Here is a 21998-nt window from a genome sequence, read left to right as displayed (position 1 = left end):
TCCTCATCCTTGAGAATTCCAGACCCCTCTCTCCTTGGGGACCCCCGGACTTCTTATCAACCTGCCTAGAAATTGACTCTCTTATTCCCCCCTTTTCTTTTAGGAGAATTATGTTGCCAGGGAAAGGGGCATCTCATTTTCTTTCCATAACTACTTCCTGCTGTTGAGGGACGTGCTCTCTAAATTGTTGAGGCAATATATTCTCCTAACCTTCATACTGAGGGTCTCTGATCCAGGGGCCCCAAGTAATAGTTTGAGGAGGCTGTGGCACTCGTAGGAGCTTGGACAACCATTTGTAATTTAAAAGCTTTCAGACGGTTAGAAACAAACCCTGTTTTACAGTTACAGATGTAAGGTTATAGATGTAAGATGTAATAATCATTAAACCAAGTTAAAACCTAATCAAAATTAAAAGTCACATTATGTCCATAGTAAAAGTATAAAGTGTTATACCAGTCCACTTTAGGGTTGTTAGATGTCATCAGTTTAAGAAGAGGCATCACATATGATTGTTGTTGAAGGTATTTGTAGACTTGGAGAAAGTCTTTTCTTTGAAGTGGAGATGTTTGCCATGGGAAGCCTTCCACGGATGAAGAGGGGAGTGCTGTGCAGACCCAGAAGTTAGACCGATTGTGGAATGCAGTGTAGGAATGAGCCCAGGACAGGAAGGTATTGCCTTGAGGGTCAAATGGCAGACTCAGGACTTTTGGCATCAGCAGAAGTAGGCTCACATAGATTATCAGGTCCATCTGGAAAGAACAAAGTCAAAGCATAGAAAGTAAAGGTATAAAATGATGTCACTTAGTTCTGGTCAGGGTGCCACTTCTTAACTCGAGTGTGATGCACCCACAAATCAGTTCCTGGCACTTTGATAGCTGTGGGACAAGAAAGATTAACCTGGTAAGGGCCTTTCCAGAGGGGCTTAAGAGATTGGCCCCCAGATCCCAATGTTTTTATCAGGACCTCAGTTCCTGGCTCAAATAGAGGCTTGCTTGACACAGAGACTAGGTCAGTAATCACCTCCCAGAGTTGTATTAATGCCTGTTGAAAAGCTGAGAGCTGAGTTACATTAGTTAATTCCAAGGCTTTAGGAAAACTTTTCCATTGCTCAATGGAATTAGTAATCGTCCATCCATGGACTATAACCATCCTTTATCAGTAATCTTTGTTCCTCTTTTCTCATATCTTTCTAATTCTTCCTCAGTATATTGTGTGTTTTCCTGTTCCATAGGACCTGTCCAGATCAAGGACATTTGCAGTGAAGGGGTTTCATAAAGTGCTGCTTTTCTGGCTTAACAATCAGCCAGCTGATTATCCTCAGCTACTTTACTCCCATCCCTTCTGCGCCCTTTGCAATGCATAACAGCTACTTCTTTAGGACAATATATAACAGTTTAAAGTTTCTTGATCTCTCTGAAATGCTTAGTAGGTTCTCCTGTTGTCTTTTATTTCTTTATACCCAAAATAGGAGTGTTGCATGGACTGTTACAGGGAATTAATAGACCCTGCTCCTTTAAATTCTCTATGATGGGTTTTAACCCACCCTTAACCTCAGGTTTTGGTGGATAGTGCTTCTTAATATGGAAATAAACGCGGGTCTTTGAGCTTGACAACTACAGAAATAGCATTTTGTGCTCGACCCACAGATTTTCCATCAACCCACACTCTAGGATTTACGTTTGTCCAACCTAGATAGCATATTGAAAAGCAGAGACATTACTTTGCCAACAAAGGTCCATCTAGTCAAGGCTATGGTTTTTCCAGTAGTCATGTATGGATGTGAGAATTGGACTGTGAAGAAAGCTGAGCACCAAAGAATTGATGCTTTTGAACTGTGGTGTTGGAGAAGACTCTTGAGAGTCCCTTGGACTGCAAGGAGATCCAACCAGTCCATTTTAAAGGAGATCAGTCCTGGGTGTTCTTTGGAGGGAATGATGCTAAAGCTGAAACTCCAGTACTTTGGCCACCTCATGTGAAGAGTTGACTCACTGTAAAAGATTCTGATGCTGGGAGGGATTGGGGGCAGGAGGAGAAGGGGAAGACAGAGGATGAGATGGCTGGATGGTATCACTGACTCGATGGACGTGAGTCTGAGTGAACTCCGGGAGTTGGTGATGGACAGAGAGGCCTGGCGTGCTGTGATTCATGGGGTCGCAAAGACTCAGACACGACTGAGCGACTGAACTGAACTGAACTGAATTAAAGGGAGAGAAAGGGAGGGCTCCATATTCATGAAAACAGAGGCATGGACTTTGCTCAGTATATCCCTTCCCAAAATAGGTGAGGGAGACTCTGGCACGATCAGAAACTCGTGTGAAAATAGCACAGAGTCCCAGTTACAGCTTAAAGAAAAACTGAAGTAATACCTTTTGGCTCATCCAGACAGTCCTGCTACGGAAGCAGATCAGAAAGAAAGTGTGCCAGGGGCTTTAGTAAGCACAGAATAAGTTGCCCCAGTATCTAAAAGGAAGTCGATGGATTGCCCCCCCTCCCACCACCACCACCACCAGTTATTAATACCCAGGGTTCCTCAGGTGTAATTAGGACAGGAGGTTGTGTGGGGAGCCCCGGGCACCTTCAGTCCTGATTATCTTGAGAGTCTCTGACCCCTGAGACCTACGCCTCTGGGGGCAGCCTCTCCTCGAGTGTGGTCCCTTGCAGACCCAACATGGAGCTGGGGGCGGCTTAGATGCCTGAGGGAAATCCGGCTTGAGGTGCCCCTTCTTTCCACAGTAATAGCAAGCCCATCCCTTTTCACCTGGGTCCCTCTGGGCATTTTTCTCAGGCTGTTTAAGAACGGTTCTGACAGCCATTGTGAGGGCTTCCACCTGTTCCTTAGTCTTTTTCTGCCTTTCTTTCTTTTCCTCATATTCCCTACCATAATAGACTGTTTGAGCCAGTTGCAGCAGATTATCTAAAGACTGATTTGGTCCATACGCCTGTTTTAATAGCTTATGGGGGATATCTGGAGCCGACTGAGTGAGAAATCTATCTTTTAAGATCACTCTCCCCTCTTCACTTCAGGGATCAATCTAGGTGAATCTGCAAAGGGCTTCTCTCAGTCTATCTAGGAATTTACTGGGAGTTTCCTTCTCCTCTTCTATGTTTGCCAATTTGGCATAGTTCAAAGTCTTAGCATGCACTTGCCTGAGTCCTTCAAGAGCACATCGACAAAATGACTCTGATCCCATCTTCCTTTAGCTGTGGTATAGTCCCAGTCTTGTTCTATAGTTGGGGCCACCTGAATCCTAGTGAAGAGGGCAGCTATCTCATCCTCCCTCTGTCCTACTGATTAATTACTAAGCCATTCATCTCCATAAGCAACAGCTCTCCCCTAAACTCGACTTTTTGAGTCAGGAGTCAGTGTTTGTCCCAAGATATACATCACATCCTCCCAAGTAAGGTCATAAAGCAGTCCTGTAAGGGATTCTATGTACTTTTTGGAGCCTCTAAATAGTCTCAGATTCAATTGGTACTATTTGAATTTCTACCAAGATTGTGGCAACCCCTACTGGAAGGGTACCCTGATTCTCAGCCTGTTCAGTTGGGAGCCCCTGATACAGTGGCAAAGTAAGAGGACAGGAAGGAGCTGAAGGTTTCACACCCAAATCTATACCCTTAGGACATAAGTCTGGCATATCTCAAAGAGAGAAAAAGGGCAACACATAGGCTACTTCTACCCACTTCCCTTGTTTTCTACAGAACCGATCTAATTGTAAAACAGTATTATAATTAAAAGACCCTCCAACCGGCCACCGTTCGTCATCCTCCAGTGGATACTGTGGCCAAGCAGTATCACATAGGAAGATCAGGTGTGTTTTCTTTCAGCTCTGGGGATCGAATCTATCCCAGGTTTTCCAGCATACAGTTCAAAGTAGTGAGGCTGGAATTTTTAGCTCCCATTTGTAAGAGAGAAAAAAAAAGCGACAAGTGCCATCTGGAGGCGTCCCTCCCTGCTCTAGATGGGGGTGTAGACAGACTTTACATTGAAGCCTTCCTTCTCCAGTAGGACTTAGTCTGTCCCTTACCGATGCAGGCGTCATACTCGTCCCTCCCGGTTCTACCACCAAGATGGAATGGAGACGCACCAGGGGTAGACCTGATGGCGTCCAGTTCCTCGCCTTTAAAATCTTGCTTGCCTCTGATGCCACCCGGAGTGCAATCAAAGTAACCTTCCGGAATGCCTCCCAGGCTAAGACTGCTGGGGAAAACATTCATCACCTGATTGCCTGTGCACGACCCTGAGTATATTTCTGACCACAATAAGACTGGTATGAACATAAAACTGAGATGTTCCTTCCAAGTGTCACCACACCAGTATAAGCAATAGAAAAAGAGATGGTGAAGGGCTGTCCAGTGAGGAAAAAGTTATTTTTGTCCTCGAGTTATTAGGGCCAGTCTTCCAGTTTATTCCCACAGATTCCACAGAAAGAATCTAAGGAGCTGGGACAAAAGCCATTGGAAAGCCTCCTCTGGTCCACTAACAGCTAGCATTACCAAAGGAAGAAACTCATTGTACTTCCAATCTGAGTAACCTTTAACCTCAGAGATGCTCTTGGAGCTAGAGCTCTGTCTAGTTTCCGAACTTTCAACACCTAACAAGGTTAGGCGCTTTCTGACTACCAATCCAAGTTTTGGACCTAAGTCACAGTACACAGTAACAGCATAGATCAAAAGTCCCTTGAAAGCCTATGATTCAACAGATAGGTTAGTATTTCTAATTCCCAAGAAGTTATGAAATGGTCAATGAGACCTGAAAGTCTGACCAAGAAAGGAGAGTTCGGTCCACATGCTTTGCCCATTTCTGGTCGGTCCCTGAAGGAGACATTGTGTGCCTCTTGGCATTGGCAGGTCGGTATAAACCCCTGACAGGCTTCTGCCATAAACCATATGAGGTCACCGCAGAACAGCAGAGCAAGGCTCCTCACTTGCTTCATGCACGGCATGTCATTCATTCACACAAGCACACTGTAGAGTTAGTAAAGTATAGCAGAAAACATGTTCGCTAGGAGAACAAAGAACTAGAGCTCCAAGCATCCTTACCTTGTCCTGAAGAATCCCTTATGAGCCCCCAAGATGAAAGGTTGTTGCTGAACCAAAAAAGACCCTGGGATTCTTGGCCTCTGGAGGAGAATTCAATCTGGGTCCAGAGATGAGGCTTGATTTCTCAGAGCTTTTGTGCAATAAAGTTTTATTAAAGTATAAAGAAATAGAGAAAGCTTCTGACATAGACATCAGAAGGGGACAGAAAGAGTGCCCCCTTGCTAGTGTTAGCAATAGAGTTATATACCTTTTAATTAGTTATTACAATGAATCTAAAGAATGTCTGAAGGTTGTAAAGACCTTATTAGACCCACTCCCATAATATACATTTTAAGATTACAGGATTAGCCAGAAGGTTTTTTTCCAGAAACTGTCCTCAAGCAGGATACATTATTGTTATATAATCCTAAAGAATGCAGAGGGGAAAAAAGGTTTTCCTTTTCTAATCTTTGGGAATTCCAGACCCCTCTCCCCTTGGGGACCTCCAGACTTCTTATCAACCTGCCTAGGAATTGACTCTCTCAGAGCCAAGTCATCAGGGATGGTTGGAAGACAGGTGAGCTGACTGCAAGAAGGTTGATATGTCAGAAGACCATGGGTTTCCTCGCTGATGCCCAGGGAGGTGCCCAGGGAAGGACACTTCAGTTGGGCCCCATGGAGTCTCTATCGAGTCCAGGACAATGTCATTGTGTCCTGGATCTTCTACACCAAACTTTTCTGTCACTGTATTTGGGTCCTTTTCTCTTTCTCCACTTCTTTCCTTGTGTCACAGACCACCTGTCCCTTGAGTCACAGATCCCAATGGTCTCCATCATTGACCAAACCCTCTGCAAATCCTCATGTCTGGTGGCGATCTTTCTCAGATTTTATCCACACACATCCCACATGTCCAAGGTGGAGCTCATGGTCACAAGCCAAGATGTGGTCACTGATGGCCCTCACTTTCTCCCACTTTTACCTGTGACCACCACTCCCTTCCTGCCCAGAATATGCTCCCTCACCATCTTACTGTCTGGCGTCCAGGATGTCTTGGCTTATCCTTCAGTCCCAGCCCAGACTCACACCTTCCATGGGACTTAACTGAGAGGAGGAGGCACTTCTAGCTACATGCTGGTGGGCATTGTATTGCATGTTTGCTTACAGTTGTCAACATCTCTCATCCCCAGAGGAGAGCTCCTTCAGGGTGCCACCAAGATGTACAGAATACTTCCAGAGATGGCTGGGGAAAGGAGAGAGGAAATAAAGGAGGGGAAAAGGAAAAGAAAAAGGACGATGGGATGAGGGTTAAGAGGTAGGATGTAAGGAAGAGGAAGGGAGAGAGAAGTGGAGGAGAAGAGGGGGGTGGGAGAGAAGTGGGGAGACAGGGACCGATAGAGGGAGTGGAATGGGAAGGAGAAGGAAGCTTTCCTTCCTAATTGTTCTGGAACCTGGGTGCAAGGTGGACTGAGACCTGACTGTTCCTGGACCTCAGTCTCGTCTGCTCTGAGGACTCAGTCCATGCCCCAACCTGGAGTCACATCTCTCTGTAACCCTCTATTTGGCAGCATCAGGCCTTCCTTGCTGACTTCATACAAACCTGCACTCCCTTCAGAACAGGTTACCATTGTTGCTGCAATTCCTCTATGCTCTTGCCTATATTAGAACATATATACTGCTAAGGGCCTAGGAGGAGTTCCACCCATCTTAATGTTCCAGAACTTCTTTTGGTGCTAAGACCCCAGCCACATGGCTGAGTGGCCTTGCATTGAAAGTCAGCAGGCAGTGGCAGTCCATCCTGCAGCCTCACCTACAGCCAAGACACACTTGCCCCACCCCATCCTTGTGTGCTCAACCACAGGAGCACATCAGCCTCAGCTCTGAGCCCCAGCCCCATGCAGCCCCTCAGCTTTGCCTTCTGAAGAATCCTCTGACCCCATAACACCAGCCAAGCACAAGGAGGCCACACTTTGGTCAATGAGAGTCACTGGTACTACAATCATGGGGCACTGGGCATCCTCTAGGCAAACAGGCTAAACGTAGGTGAGCCAGGCAGGTGGCACCAGTTTCTAATCATACACCACCATAGCACCCTTCCTTCTCCAGAGTGATGGGTAGAAGTCATGGCTCCTAGAACTGAGGCTATGAGAATCAGCTGGAAGGGGCCCAACACCTTCTTAGGGCAGTCCTGCCACATAGTTAGGGAGGAATGTCCCTGGGAGTAATATCACCAATGTTCAGACCCCAGATCCTGCCCCTTCCTGAGTTACCTAAGTGTGTGGCTTTACCTGTCTGTGCCTCAATCCTGCACCTATAAAGAGGATGACACTAGAACATACTCACCAAGTCATGCTGGAGGATGTGAATCCCTCAGAAGACCCATTTCTGGTGTAAACCCAACACATGTGGTGTGGACCCCTCTTTCTGTGCATCACCTCAAGGTAGGCCAGGGTCCCTTGCAGCTAAGAGCTCCCAGACTAGAACAGTACTCCAGGGGAAGTTGGCCAGTTCTCTCAAGCAAACTATTGATAGTATTATTTTACTAGAAGGGGACTTGCCCTAGGTAAGTGGGTACCAGATGGTCATCTGGGAGCTTAAAACAGAGATTCTGATTCTTCAGATCTGGAATGGGGCCTGGAAATCTGCATTTTAAAAGCCCACCAGCTGATCTTGATGTTCACCTAGGTTGAGGATTTAATGGCCAGATGACCTGTAAGAGGTTATGGTTCCATTCTTCAGGGCAGTCTCTCTCAGCACCAAGCACTGCTCTGACCCTGGAACACACACCTCATATTGGATCCCTACATTTCAGCAGTGTAATTGCCTCCTGGTTTGTATGAGAAGGGAGAGCTAAGAGCTGATGGTCTAGCTTCAGCAACATGAGCCCCTCCACAGGCCAGGCTCGCTTCCTCAGCAGCACTGTGGAAACCAAATTGGCCTCCTAGAGATTTGATGGCCTGGAAGAGAAGTCTCCCCAAGAAAGAATCATTCACTCCCCAGTCACTGTTCAGTCAGTGAAGTGAAGGTGTCCCATTTCCACTAACAGCTCACACTCTGGTCTTGCTGCCTCTGCCTGGCAAAAAGTTCTTGCTGATGAAGAGCCTCTAGCTAGCATAAATCTGAGATAGTGACAAGAACTTATTCTGCCCCAGGATTGGTTTCCTGGAAAAGTAATTGGCAGTAAAATTTGGGATAATCATTTCCTTTCTTTCCATCTGACGTTTTTCAGAATCCCAGGATAATGTACAGAAGGGAGCCCCTCAGCTGCTACTTTTATTTCAAGCAAAGTGGAAATAAAAAAGATTCCCACTGCAGATGCAAACTTCAGTGTGCTTGTGCTGGTCAGATGGCCATGCCTCAGAGGACAAGAGGTACAGCAGGAAGAACCTTTACCTGGAATAGATGAGGTCTGGGTTCCCATCCTATCTTGGTGTTGCTGATTGCCTTTGGACTGATCATGTCCTTGCTAAGGATCCTGGATCCTCACAAGTAAAACAATAGTGTGGGAGGAGATGGTCTCTAGGCTTCCCAGACTCTAAAACTTATGGCTTGCAAACCACTGAACATTTTCTAAACCAAATAATGTGGCATGTGAAATCACTTTGTTGTAACTCATCCCACGTTGTAGGTAGCCAAGAGCTGTTCTGGTGTGATGAGAAGGAAACAGGTTCAGCACATGTCTACTGAATAGCTTCATCAGATAGATTACAGTGCTGGAAGCAGGAGTGCAGGGGTAGGTGGACCATAGTTATAAGTCAATATTATTTAGGATGCTTTTGCTAGCAAGAAACCCTACTGAAAATGAATTAAACGTTGAATGTAATTATTGTTTAAGAAGAGTCCTGGGTTATCTCAGCAATTCAAAATAAAAAATTCAGGCTTTTTCAATTTTCTTATTCCTCGTCATCTGGGTTGGTTATATTTCCCCTCGTGACTACTAAGGGCAGCTGCCAGTGATCCAGGCATCATACTGCCACATCATGTGTCCTGAGAAGGAAACAGTGGAGGCTAAAGGTAGAGATTTAATGTCAGTCACCCCTAAAATGTGTCATCTTAATTTTCACTGGCATATACTACACAGGATTATTCATAGGCTCATTTGTCCCTGCCTCTTTCCACTAATCACAACTATAAGCCATGGAAATGATGCATGATAAACAAAGCATAACTCTGAAGGTGGAAGAGGAAGACAAGCTAGTTTGAGACCTTGGGGATGAAATAACAGCAGCAGGGTGTTTTACAACCTCCCACCCAAAGGATGAAGGCAACCCAGATCTATAGCCTAGCAACAGAGGGCAGCCCAGATAGTCTTATTCCTTACCAAGGTCAAATAGGAGTCATGCCAACAACATAAGTTAAGTCAACTCTCTAGTAAGGGGGATCAGGTTGGACACCCATCAGAAGTAAAGGGCCAACAGATGCACTCTATTTTCCCATTAGGCCTGGGATCCCCCTTTCCACTCAGAGATACTGAGATGGATAATTGGACAGAGCCATCAAAACAGCTACAGCAGGTGGCCTGATCTAGGAAATCCCTTTGTCCCCTGGGACCCAAGACTCCTCCCACCACCCAGAGGCAAGGATCATGAAGGGCACTGGTAGAAGGATCCTACAATCCCACTCACTGACTGGGAGCTTAACCTGTAAAGATCACTCCATCCTTTAAGAAAAACCAACATGAAGCCATAGAAGATCTGCAACAGCACATGAACCCATCAGTTCAGTTCAGTTGCTCAGTCATGTCTGACTCTTTGCAACACCATGGACTGCAGCATGTCAGGCCTCCCTGTCCATCACCAGCTCCCAGAGCTTGTTCAAACTCATGTCCAATGAGTTGGTGATGCTATACAATCATTTCATCATCTGTCACCCCCTTCACCCCTTGCCTTCAATCTTTCCCAGCATCAGGGTCTTTTCCAATGAGTTAGGTCTTCGCATCAGGTGGCCAAAGTATTGGAGTTTCAGCTTCAGCATCACTCCTTCAAATGAATATTCAGGACTGATTTCCTTTAGGATTGACTAGTTGGATCTCCTTGCTGTCCAAGGGACTCTCAAGAGTCTTCTCCAACACCACAGTTCAAAAGCATCAATTCTTCAGTGCTCAGCTTCCTTTATGGTCCATAACTCACATCCATACATGATTACTGGCAAAACCAAAGCTTTGACTAAATGGACCTTTGTTGGCAAAGTAATGTTCCTGCTTTTTAATATGCTATCTAGGTTGGTCATAACTTTCCTTCCAAGGAGCAAACATGAGCAAATTGAGCAAACATCTCAATGAACAAAAAAAAAAATTCTGAATGCTCAAAAAAATGAGAAAACATCTTTTTGCTCAAAATTTGCTCAAAAATTAAAAGATGAGCAAACATCTTTTAATTCATGGCTGCAGTCACCATTTGCAGTGATTCTGGAGCTCAAGAAAATAAAGTCTGTCACTCTTTCCACTGTTTCCCCATCTACTTGCCATGAAGTGATGTGACTGGATAACATGACCTTTTTTTTTTTTTTTTTTAATATTGAGTTTTTCTTTATAAGAGCCCTGATTTTTTTATTCTTTTTTTTAATTTTATTTTATTTTTAAACTTTACAATATTGTATTAGTTTTGCCAAATATCGAAATGAATCCGCCACAGGTATACCTGTGTTCCCCATCCTGAACCCTCCTCCCTCCTCCCTCCCCATACCATCCCTCTGGGTCGTCCCAGTGCACCAGCCCCAAGCATCCAGTATCGTGCATCGAACCTGGATTGGCGACTCATTTCATACATGATATTATACATGTTTCAATGCCATTCTCCCAAATCTCCCCACCCTCTCCCTCTCCCACAGAGTCCATAAGACTAATCTATACATCAGTGTCTCTTTTGCTGTCTCATACACACCTATCCTGCTCAAACTCTTCCAGAAAATTGCAGAGGAAGGTAAATTTCCAAACTCATTCTATGAGGCCACCATCACCCTAATACCAAAACCTGACAAAGATCCCACAAAAAAAGAAAACTACAGGCCAATATCACTGATGAACATAGATGCAAAAATCCTTAACAAAATTCTAGCAATCAGAATCCAACAACACATTAAAAAGATCATACACCATGACCAAGTGGGCTTTATCCCAGGGATGCAAGGATTCTTTAATATTGAGTTTTAAGCCGACTTTTTCACTCTCCTCTTTCACTTTCATCAAGAAGCTCTGTAGTTCCCCTTTGCTTTCTGTCATCAGGGTGGTGTCATCTGCATATCTGAAGTTATTGATATTTCTCCTGGAAATCTTGATTCCAGCCTATGATTCATCCAGCCTGACATTTTGCATGATGCACTCTGCATATAGTTAAACAAGCAGGGTGACAATATGCAGCCATGATGTACTCCTTTCCAAATTTTGAACCAGTCCATTTTTCCATGTCTGGTTTTAACTGTTGAACCCATCAGGCAAAAGTAATTCTGCCACAGCTTAGAAAATTGAACTGAAATTGAAGTTACAACCTATATGCTAAGCCTGAACAGTTGACTACTTGATAATAGCATAAAATTTAAATAATACCTGACACACTCCTGAAAATAGACAAAAGGTCCAAGAACAATAAAAAATCACCTGTATACCAAACCCCAGGCTTTCACAGTGGCTTAGTGATAAGGAATCCACCTGCAATGCAGGAGATGCATTGCAGGTTTTGTCCCTTGGTTGGGAAGATCTGGAGGAGGTCATGGAAACCCACTCCAGTGTTCTTGCTGGGAAATGTACAAAGGAGCCTGGCTGGCTACAGTCCATGGGATCACAAAGAGTTGGGACAAAAGTGAACTGAAGCAATTGAACACACATGCATGCACCAAAACCCAGGGCAATCACAACTTGACTGAGAAAAATAACTCATAGTGATACTAAAAATATATCAAATGTGGGAATTACCTGCCAAGGATCTTAAAGCAATCATTATAAAAATGTCTCAGCCTTTAGTTATAAATTCTCTTGGAAAAACAAAAAAATAGGAAAAATAGATGTCATTAAAAGGAAGCAAATGGAGATTATTTTACTGAAAAACACAATAGCATAAATTAATGGGTTCAATAATAGAATAGAGATGATGGAGGTAAAGTCAGCAAGCCTAGAGACAGATCAATAGAATTCACCCAATCTGAAGCACTGTGAAAGCCTAGACTTAAAAAAAAAAAAGAGGGGGCCACAGGGACCTTTGGAAAAACAACAAAATTCCCAATACTTTATTGTCAGAGTCCCAGAAGGAAAAAGGAGAAAGGCCTGAAAGAAATGATGTAATGGGTAACAGCATGCCAAATATGGTGAAACACACAAACCTAGAGATTCAACAAACTGATTAAATCCCAAACAGGATACAAGCAAAGAAATCCTTGCCAAGACACATCACAATTTAACCTAAAGACAAAGGAAATATCTTGACAGAAGTCAGAGAGAAATGGTGCATTGCATATGTGCATTACACACCAATTTGAATGACAACAGATTTCTCATCTGAAATTATGGAGGCTGTGAAGAGATCGCACACTGTTTTTCAAATGTTACGAGGAAAGAACTTTCAACCACAAGTTCTATAGCTGGTGAAATTATCCTTGAAAGATTGAAAGAGAAATAAAAATATTTTCAGATGAAAGAAAACAAAGAATTTGCCACTAGTAGATGTACCTTTAAAAAGTAGCTAAAAGAAGTTTTTTCAAACAGAAAGAAAATTATGAAAGAAGGGGTTTTGGAACATCAGAAAGGAAGAAGGATCAATGGAAAGAGCAGAAATAATATATTACTTTTTTGTTTTTAAGTTTTATAACTCATATTTGATAACTGAAACAAAAAGTATAACACCATCTGACACCACAGATATGGTATTTAGGTGAGGAAGGAAAACAGATCTAAAGGAAAGTGAGGTTTCCAGAGTTCCATTGATGTAGTAAAGTGTTGATACCATAGTCTATTGTATGTCACATGTGTAAATTCTGTGTGTGTGTGTGTGTGTGTGTGTATGTGTGCATGCTCAGTTGCTTAGTCACATTTGACTCTTCGTGATCTCATGGACTGAAGCCACCAAGCTCCTCTGTCCATGGAATTTTCCAGGCAAGAATACTGGAGTGAGTTGCCATTTCATACTCCAGGGCACCTTTCTGACTGAGGGATTGAATCTGCATCTCTTGCATCACCTTCATTGGCAGGCAGATTCTTTACCACTGTACGACCTGGGAAGCTTGCATATTATAATACTCAACCACTAAGAAAATTGTTCAAAGATAAATCTCAAGAACATTATAAATAAATCAAATGTAGCCCTAAAAATACTTTCAAGTAGCCATCAGGAAGACATATACACAATGGAATATTATTCAGCCATTAAAAAGAATATATTTGAATCAGTTCTAACAAGGTGGGTGAAACTGGAGCCTATTATACAGAGTGAAGTAAGCCAGAAAGAAAAACACCAATACAGTATACTAATGCACATATATGGAATTTAGAAAGATGATAATGATAACCCTATATGTGAGACAGCAAAAGAGACACAGATGTATAGAACAGCCTTTTGGACTCTATGGGAGTGGGCAAGGGTGGGATGATTTGGGAGAATGGCATTGAAACATATATATTATCATATGTGAAACAAATCGCCAGTCCAGGTTTGATGCGTGAGACAGGGTGCTAGGGGCTGGATGCACCAGGATGACCCAGAGGGATTGGATGGGGATGGAAGTGGGAGGGGGGTTCAGGATGGGGAACACATGTACACCCGTGGTGGATTCATGTCAATGTTTGGCAAAAAAGTAATTAGCCACAATTAAAATAAATAAATTTATATTTAACAAAAACAAAATATAAATAAAAATAATCCAAGATTTTAACATATTCAAAATCAATTTCTTTATATTCTAAAGGCATAAATATACCTGAATGTTTTGCATAATTCTGCCAGAATTTTTCATGTAATGGGATCTGCCTACTGATACATCATGCTTATTACAAAGCACATGAAACAAGAAATGAAGACCAAAGAACTATTTTTTATTAAATTTTCCAAAGAATATATTAGAAAAAATGTGTTAAGACAGTGGAAAATAAAAAATGGTAAGGTTTTAAGCTTTGTTCTACAAAACAAGCAGAAAATAAATCCAGTATTATGAGAAATATGTGGTCCCCACATAATACAAACTGTATATTTTTTGTATAGTCCTAAAGCTGAAAATAAAGTCTTTAGGCATTTTTAAAAGAGAAAAGAAAAAAGAAACAGTAGTGAGAACATAGGAAACAAATAAAAACATAAATAATAAAATTACAGGTGTAAGCATCTTAATAATTAGTTTAAATGTAAATGACCTACTTAGGTGTATTCACACCAATCAAAATACAAAGATCTGCAGAATGAATGATACACATGACAGCTATATACCTCTTACAGAAGACTCACTTGAAATCAATGACATAGGTAGGTTGAAATTAAAAGAATAGGAAACAATATATCATGTAAAAAATTTTAAATAAAGCAGAACAAGACTGGCTATATTAATCTGATAAAGCCAAATTCAAAACAAAATGAAATTCACTACGGACAAAATGAAACCTATATAATGGTAAAAGGGTCAGTCCACCAGAAACACACAACAATCCTAAATCTTAGTAAACTATAAAGCATAAAATATATTACTGGATAGAAATAATAGGAGAAATAAGCAAATACAATGCTAGACTTTAGGGAATTCCCTAGTAGTCTGGTGGTTAGCACTCTGCAACTTCTCTGTCAAGAGCTCTGGTTCAGTCTCTGGTTTGGGAACGAAGATCCCACAAATCATGTGTCATGGCCAGTGAAATCAAAACTTGACTTTAATTTTTAAAAAATAGAGACTTTAATAATTTTCAACAACTGATAGAATTAGTACAGAGAAATCATCAAAGATATAGCAGATATGAATAACACAAAGAAAGGGATCCAACTGACATAAAGAGTACTACATCCCAGAAAAGCAGAATATACATTTCTCCAAGTGCTTACAGAACTTTCACCAAGAAAAAAGACCATGAATTGAGCCATAAAACAAATAGCAACAAATTTAAAATAATATATACAATGTTCTGACCTCAATGGGATTATACAAAAAAAAAAATCAATAATAGCACTATCTACAATAGCCAAGACATGGAAACAATCTGATGTCCATTAACAGATAAATGGATAAAGAAGACGTGTTACACATATACAATGGAATATCACTCAGTCATAAGAAAGAATAAAACAATGCCATTCGTAGCAACATGGACAGATCTAGAGATCATCATACTAAATGAAATAAACCAGAAAGAAAAAGACAAATACCATTTGATATCACTTATATGCAGAATCTAAAATGTGATACAAATGAACTTATTTACAAAACAGAAACAGACTCACAGACATTAAAAAACAAACTTACGGTTACCAGAAGGGAAAAAGGGTAGGAGAAGGATAAATTAGGAGTTTTGGATTAACAGATGCAAACTACTATATATAAAGTAGATAAATAAAGACACCCAACTGTATAGCACAGAGAAATATGTTCAATATTCTGTAATAAACCATAATGGAAAAGAATACACACACACACACACATATCTATACACACACATATATATAATCACTTTGCTGTACACCAGAAACCAACACAACATTGTAAAACAACTATACTTCAGTTTAAAAAAATTAAAGTAACAGAATAATAATAGGAAAGGCTCTAAATATGTGGAAATTAAGCAACAAACTTCTAAATGACACATGGGTCAATTAGGAAGTCTCAAAGGAAATAAAAATATACATAGGCTGAATGAAAGCTAAAACATAACATATAATACTGAGGTGCAGCTAAAGCAATAATGACAAAAATATATGACACTTACATACATGTAATTCTTTTGTTACAAAGGAGTAAAGGTCTCAGATGAATAATTCAAATTCCTATCTCAAGAAACTACTACAGAAAAGAAAAGAAAAATAAGCATAAAACAAATTTTTAAAAATGATAGCAGAAATCAGTGAAAATACAAATAGGAAAATATGATGAGAGGTCCCAAATCATCCCTAGTCTTAATGATTTACTGGAATACTCAAAATAGCCTTGTATTCACAGCTAAGATTTCTTAGAGTGAAACATCAACCGAAGGGAAAAATGCAGTGGTGAAGTTCAGGAGAGGCCAGGCACAAGCTTCCAAGTGTCGTCTCCCAGTTGAATCATACAGATTGAATTTAATTCCCTCAACAGTGAGATGTGACAAAGTGTGTGATATTTCACCAACCATAGAAGCTCATTAGAGACCTACTGTCCCAGGTTTTCAGTGGGATCTTGACTACATAAACACCCTCTGCTGAGCACACTCCCAAATTTCAGACTTCCAAAAGGAAAGCACATGTTCAACAAAACCACATTGTTTGTAAAATTTGGGCATAGGAAGCAATTTTTATCATATCTGAAAATAATGGGAGTCCTTCTGGAATCTAAGGGCCAATTCTGTAACTTCTAAATAAGCCTTTCAAAGAAAAGCAATCTCAAGCTTCCTATGTTAACTTATTCCGGGAAAAAAAAAAAAAAGGTAAAAAAACACAATACAGTATCAATGAAACAAAATGCTGTTTCTTTTTTTTAAATTAATACATTTCATAAGTCTGTAGATAGACTGAAAATAGGGAAGATATCAAACAATAGGAAAGCTAGCCTATAGGTAGAATAAAATGCCTTAACACTACAGATAATACAGTCAGTAATGGGTAATAAAAAAGGAAATACTCTGAGTAATTTCATGATCACTATTTTACAGCATAGAAGAAATGATCTACTTCCTTGAAAACCACAAATTAAAATTCAACTAGGGTGAAATAGATTTTCTAAATAATCATGTAAACATTGATTTTGCAATTGAGTTTTTAATTAAAGTCTCCAGAAAAGAGAAATCCCCACGTGCATATGGTTGTATTGAATTCTGCCTAATAATTAAACAGTTAATATAATTTTAATAGTTTCTTCTAAAAATTAAAGAGGAGGAAAGATTTCCTAACTCATTTTATGATAGTAACACCCTGATACAGAAACCAACCAAAGACAGTACCAAGAAAAAAGATACCATAGACCAATATCCCCCGAAAACTCTGACCCAAGATTTTTAATGCAGTATTAGAAAACTGAATTCATCAATGCATTAGAATTATAAAGTATGACAAAGTGGAATTATTTTAGGAATACTTCACTTGTTCCATATTCAAAAATTAATATATTCCCCTTATCAACAAGCACAATAAAAATCATATATCATTTAAGACAGAAAAGGTATTTGACAAAATTCAACACTTATTCATTAAAAAGAAAAAAAAAAACTCTGAGTAAATTAGTAATAGAGGGAAATTACCTCAAGGGATAAAGAACATCCACAACTGATTCTATAGCTTACCTCATACCTAGTAGCAAAAAGTTAAATCATTTTCCCCTAAGATCTTTTACAAAGCAAGGATGTTCTTCCATCAGGTTTGATAAACATAGTGCTAGAATTTCTAGTCATTGTCATGAAATGAGAAAAAGCAACAAAAGACACACAGATTGGGAAGAAAGAAATAAAATTATCTCTATTTGAAGACGACATGATTATCTCTCCCAAGAAATCCTTAAAAAGTGATAATCCAAAAAATATTTCAGAAAAGTTGCAAGATACAAATCAACACTCAAAAATCAATCACGTTTCTCCAGCAATGAGCAATGTTGAGCATCTTTTCATGTGTTTGTTGGCCATTTGTGTGTCTTCTTTGGATAAATGTCTGTTTAGGTCTTCTGTCCATTCTTGGATTGGGTTGTTTGCTTTTCTGATACTGAGCTATTTGCATATTTTGGAGATTAATCCTTCATCATTGCTTTGTTTGCGGTTATTTTCTTCCATTCTGAGGATTATCTCTTCAATTGTTTATACTTCCCTTTGCTGTGCAAAAGCTTTTAAGTTTAATTAGAGCCTATTTGTTTATTTTTGTTTTTATTTCCATTACTCTCCAAAGTGGGTCAAAGAGGATCTTAAGTGATTTATGTCAAAGAATATTCTGCCCATGATTTCCTCTAAGAGTTTATAGTTGCTCGTCTTACATTTAGATCTTTAATCCATTTTGAGTTTATTTTTGTGTATGGTGTTAGGAAGTGTTCTAATTTTATCCTTTTAGACATGACTCTCCAGTCTTCCGAGTACCACGTATTGAAGAAGCTGTCTTTTCTCCACTGTATATTCTTACCTCCTTTGTTAAGGATAAGGTGCCCATAGATGCATGGGTTTATTTCTGGGCTTTCTATCTCATTTCATTGGTCTATATTTCTGTTTTGGGGCCAGTATCACACTGTCTTGATTACTTTAATTTTGTATTATAGTATGAAGTCATGAAGGTTGATTCCTCCAGCTCTGTTTTTCTTTCTCAATAAATGCTGGAGAGGATGTGGAGAAAAAAAGAATCCTCTTGCATTTTTGGTGGGAATGTAAATTGTACAGCCACTATGGAGAACCGTATGGATATTCTTTTAAAAATTAGAAATAAATCTTCCAAATGACTGAGTATTCCTATTACCGGACATACAACCAGTTCAGTTCAGTTCAGTTTAGTCACTCAGTCGTGTCCAATTCTTTGCCACCCCATGAATCGCAGCATGCCAGGCCTCCCTGTACATCACCAACTCCCAGAGTTCACCCAGATTCACATCCATCGAGTCAGTGATACCATCCAGCCATCTCATCCTCTGTCGTCCCCTTCTCCTCCTGCCCCCAATCCTTCCCAGCATCAAGGTCTTTTCCAATGAGTCAACTCTTCGCATGAGGTGGCCAAAGTACTGGAGTTTCAGCCTTAGCATCATTCCTTCCAAAGAAATCCCAAGGCTGATCTCCTTCAGAATGGACTGGTTGGATCTTGCAGTCCAAGGGACTCTCAAGAGTCTTCTCCAACACCACAGTTCAAAAGCATCAATTCTTCAGCGCTCAGCCTTCTTCACAGTCCAACTCTCACATCCATACATGACCACAGGAAAAACCATAGCCTTGACTAGACAGACCTTTGTTGGCAAAGTAATGTCTCTGCTTTTGAATATGCTATCTAGGTTGGTCATAACTTTTCTTCCAAGGAGTAAGAGTCTTTTAATTTCATGGCTGCAGTCACAATCTGCAGTAATTTTGAAGCCCAAAAAAATAAAGTCTGACACTTTTTCCACTGTTTCTCCATCTATTTCCCATAAAGTGATGGGACCCGATGCCATGACCTTCATTTTCTGAATGTTGAGCTTTAAGCCAACTTTTTCACTCTCCTCTTTCACTTTCATCAAGAGGCTTTTTAGTTCCTCTTCACTTTCTGCCATAAGGGTAGTGTCATCTGCATATCTGAGGTTATTGATGATGGAAAAAGCAAGAGAGTTCCAGAAAAACATCTATTTCTGCTTTATTGACTATGCCAAAGCCTTTGATGTGTGGATCACAATAAACTGTGGAAAATTCTGAAAGAGATGGGAATACCAGACCACCTGATCTTCCTCTTGAGAAATTTGTATGCAAGTCAGGAAGTAACAGTTAGAACTGGACATGGACCAACAGACTGTTTCCAAATAGGAAAAGGAGTACTTCAAGGCTGTATATTGTCACCCTGCTTATTTAACTTATATGCAGAGTACATCATGAGAAATGCTGGACTGGAGGGAACACAAGCTGGAATCAAGATTGCCAGGAGAAATATCAATAACCTCAGATATACAACCAGAGAAAGGCATAATTCAAAAAGACACAAATACCCAAATATTCATAGCAGCACTATTTACAATAGCCAGGATATGAAAACAACCTAAATGTCCATTGATGAACCATCCTAGATGTCCATGTCCATCTATCCACTGATAGATGAATGGATATAGTCATTGTGGTACAATTACTATATTGTACCACAATGGAATATTACTCAGCCAAAAAAAGGAATGAATGTGAGTCAGTTGTAGTGAGGTGCATGAACCTGTTATATACAGTGGAGTAGTCAGAGAAAAACAAACATTTTATATTAACATATATATATGGAATCTAGAAAAATGGTACTGATGTACCAATATGCAGGGCAGGAATGGAGACCCAGATGTACAGAATGGACTTGTGGGGCAGAGTGGGGGGATTAGATGATAGGATGAATTGAGAAAGTAGAATTGACATATATACACTACTTGAGCAAAAGAGATAGCTAGTGAGAAGTTGTTATATAATACAGGGAGCATGGCTTCATGCTCTCTGAGGACCTAGAGGGATGGGATGTGTGGTGGGGGTGAGAGGGAGGCTCAAGAGAAAGGGGATATATATATATACTTATGGCTGATTTGCATTGTTGTATGGCAGAAACCAACACAACTTTGTGAAGCAATTATCCTGCAATTAAAAATAAAAATGAAAAAATAAAAGAGAAGTAAGTTCAAATGTTTTGAAAAAATCAATCACATTCTTCTATACTAACACAAGATTTCACAAATAAAATCTTAAGCAATATTATTTATAATAACTCCAAAGAAAATAAAGTACTTAAGTATACATTTAATAAAATATGTATAGTGTCTGAAGGCTGAAAATTATGCAGTGCTTATGAAAGGAATCAAAGAACCCTTAAAGAAATGAGGCAATATATAGCATTCATAGGTGGGAAGACAACACAGTGGAGGTATCAGTTCTCCACAAAATAATATGTAAGTTTAACGTAATTCCTATTAAAAATTCCATCAAGGACTTTTGAACACATGGATTAACTTGTTCTAAAATTTGTATGGAAAGGTTTAATACATAAAAGAGTGCCTCATCACACCATTTTCTTGCTTTCAAATTTCCCATACCCATGTAATCAAGTTCCCATGATAAATGCCCTCCATTTGAAATACCTTGCATGCACTGTTTCTTCTTTCCTTCCTGGATTTTGACTGATACAGCAGAGTAACAGCACACACGTATGATAGAACATGGAGCCAGGATCATGGAGTCCAGCCCTCACCTTACAATCAAAGAAAAGGACAGCCAGGGAGACCAAGCATGTAGCACAAAATAGGACAAGGCATTAGCAGCCTAGCTAAAAATAGAGCTCAAGTTTTCTGACCCTCAGCCAGGCTGTTTTCACTCCACCTATCATCAAGTCTAAATTTCCGTAGCTATCCTCAGGAACACAATGTGATTATGGCCTGGATTTAGGAACAAAAGAACTCAGGGAATCCCAGCAAACCCTTCAGCACAGCAAAGTGGCCAGGGTTTTTCTGCATTCCTCTTCAGTAATTTGAGCTCCCACCTGGAAGGAATCCATGGTTCTCCAGTTAGACACTCATTCCTCAGAATTTCCCATGAAATTTTTGGTGAGGAACCAAAGTTAAGAGATTAGACATGAAAATGTGAGCTGAAAATTCAGAAATTCTAAACTCTGAATATTGACTTTTTGTATGGTCTCTTGGAAGCTATTTATTCTGTTTTTCCAATAAGAGATACAAACATATCTTGGAAGATTTTAAGGACAGTGACTTGATTCTAATAAATGTGAGCTGAGGATTGAAGAGGTTGGTCATTTGTCAAAGTTCACAAGGTCAGTTGGAGTCAGAAGCAGGACCAGGACTCAGGTCACCTGATTCTCAGACAGATAGTAAAGAAAGTTGAGTAGAAATATTAGGGCCCATAGTGAAGGTTTGATGACTGAAGCAGAGAGCTGAAATGGTAGACTGCCTTCCAGTGGAGTGTGGGGTGCTGACGCATGTAGTGTGAGCTGAGAAATTGTGCCCAGCTACCCAGACCTGCTTCTGCTTGTGGCTGCTGAGATAGAACATCCCCAATAAGGACAAATGGGCCTGTCTTGAGCAGGTGACTGACAGCTGGAGGGCCCTATCACTCCTGTCTGGCTGACCATCCAGCTGGGTGACTGAGAATCCTCAGGCTTTTCCTCAGAGCCTTTGCTGCCTCCATCAGTCCTGGGCTACCTTCCCCAGATCCT

The 21998-nt window shown here is 40.5% G+C and overlaps 1 long non-coding RNA gene across 1 annotated transcript; it reads right to left on the bottom strand.

Moving 5' to 3' along the window:
• Positions 1–279: 279 nt before the first annotated feature.
• LOC147378787 (uncharacterized) lies at positions 280–21020 on the bottom strand. Its single transcript, XR_015153391.1, has 2 exons — positions 20911–21020; positions 280–749 (listed from the first exon to the last, which is right to left on the bottom strand). It is a non-coding gene; the product is annotated as an uncharacterized LOC147378787 (long non-coding RNA).
• Between the last annotated feature and the right edge of the window lie 978 nt (positions 21021–21998).

This window comes from Bos grunniens, chromosome 2 (genome assembly GCF_055505025.1).
Source record: "Bos grunniens cultivar Pamir isolate PY7600 chromosome 2, Bosgru_T2T1.0, whole genome shotgun sequence".
NCBI classification, from domain to species: Eukaryota; Metazoa; Chordata; class Mammalia; order Artiodactyla; family Bovidae; genus Bos; species Bos grunniens.
This window is presented reverse-complemented; position numbering and strand designations above follow the sequence as displayed.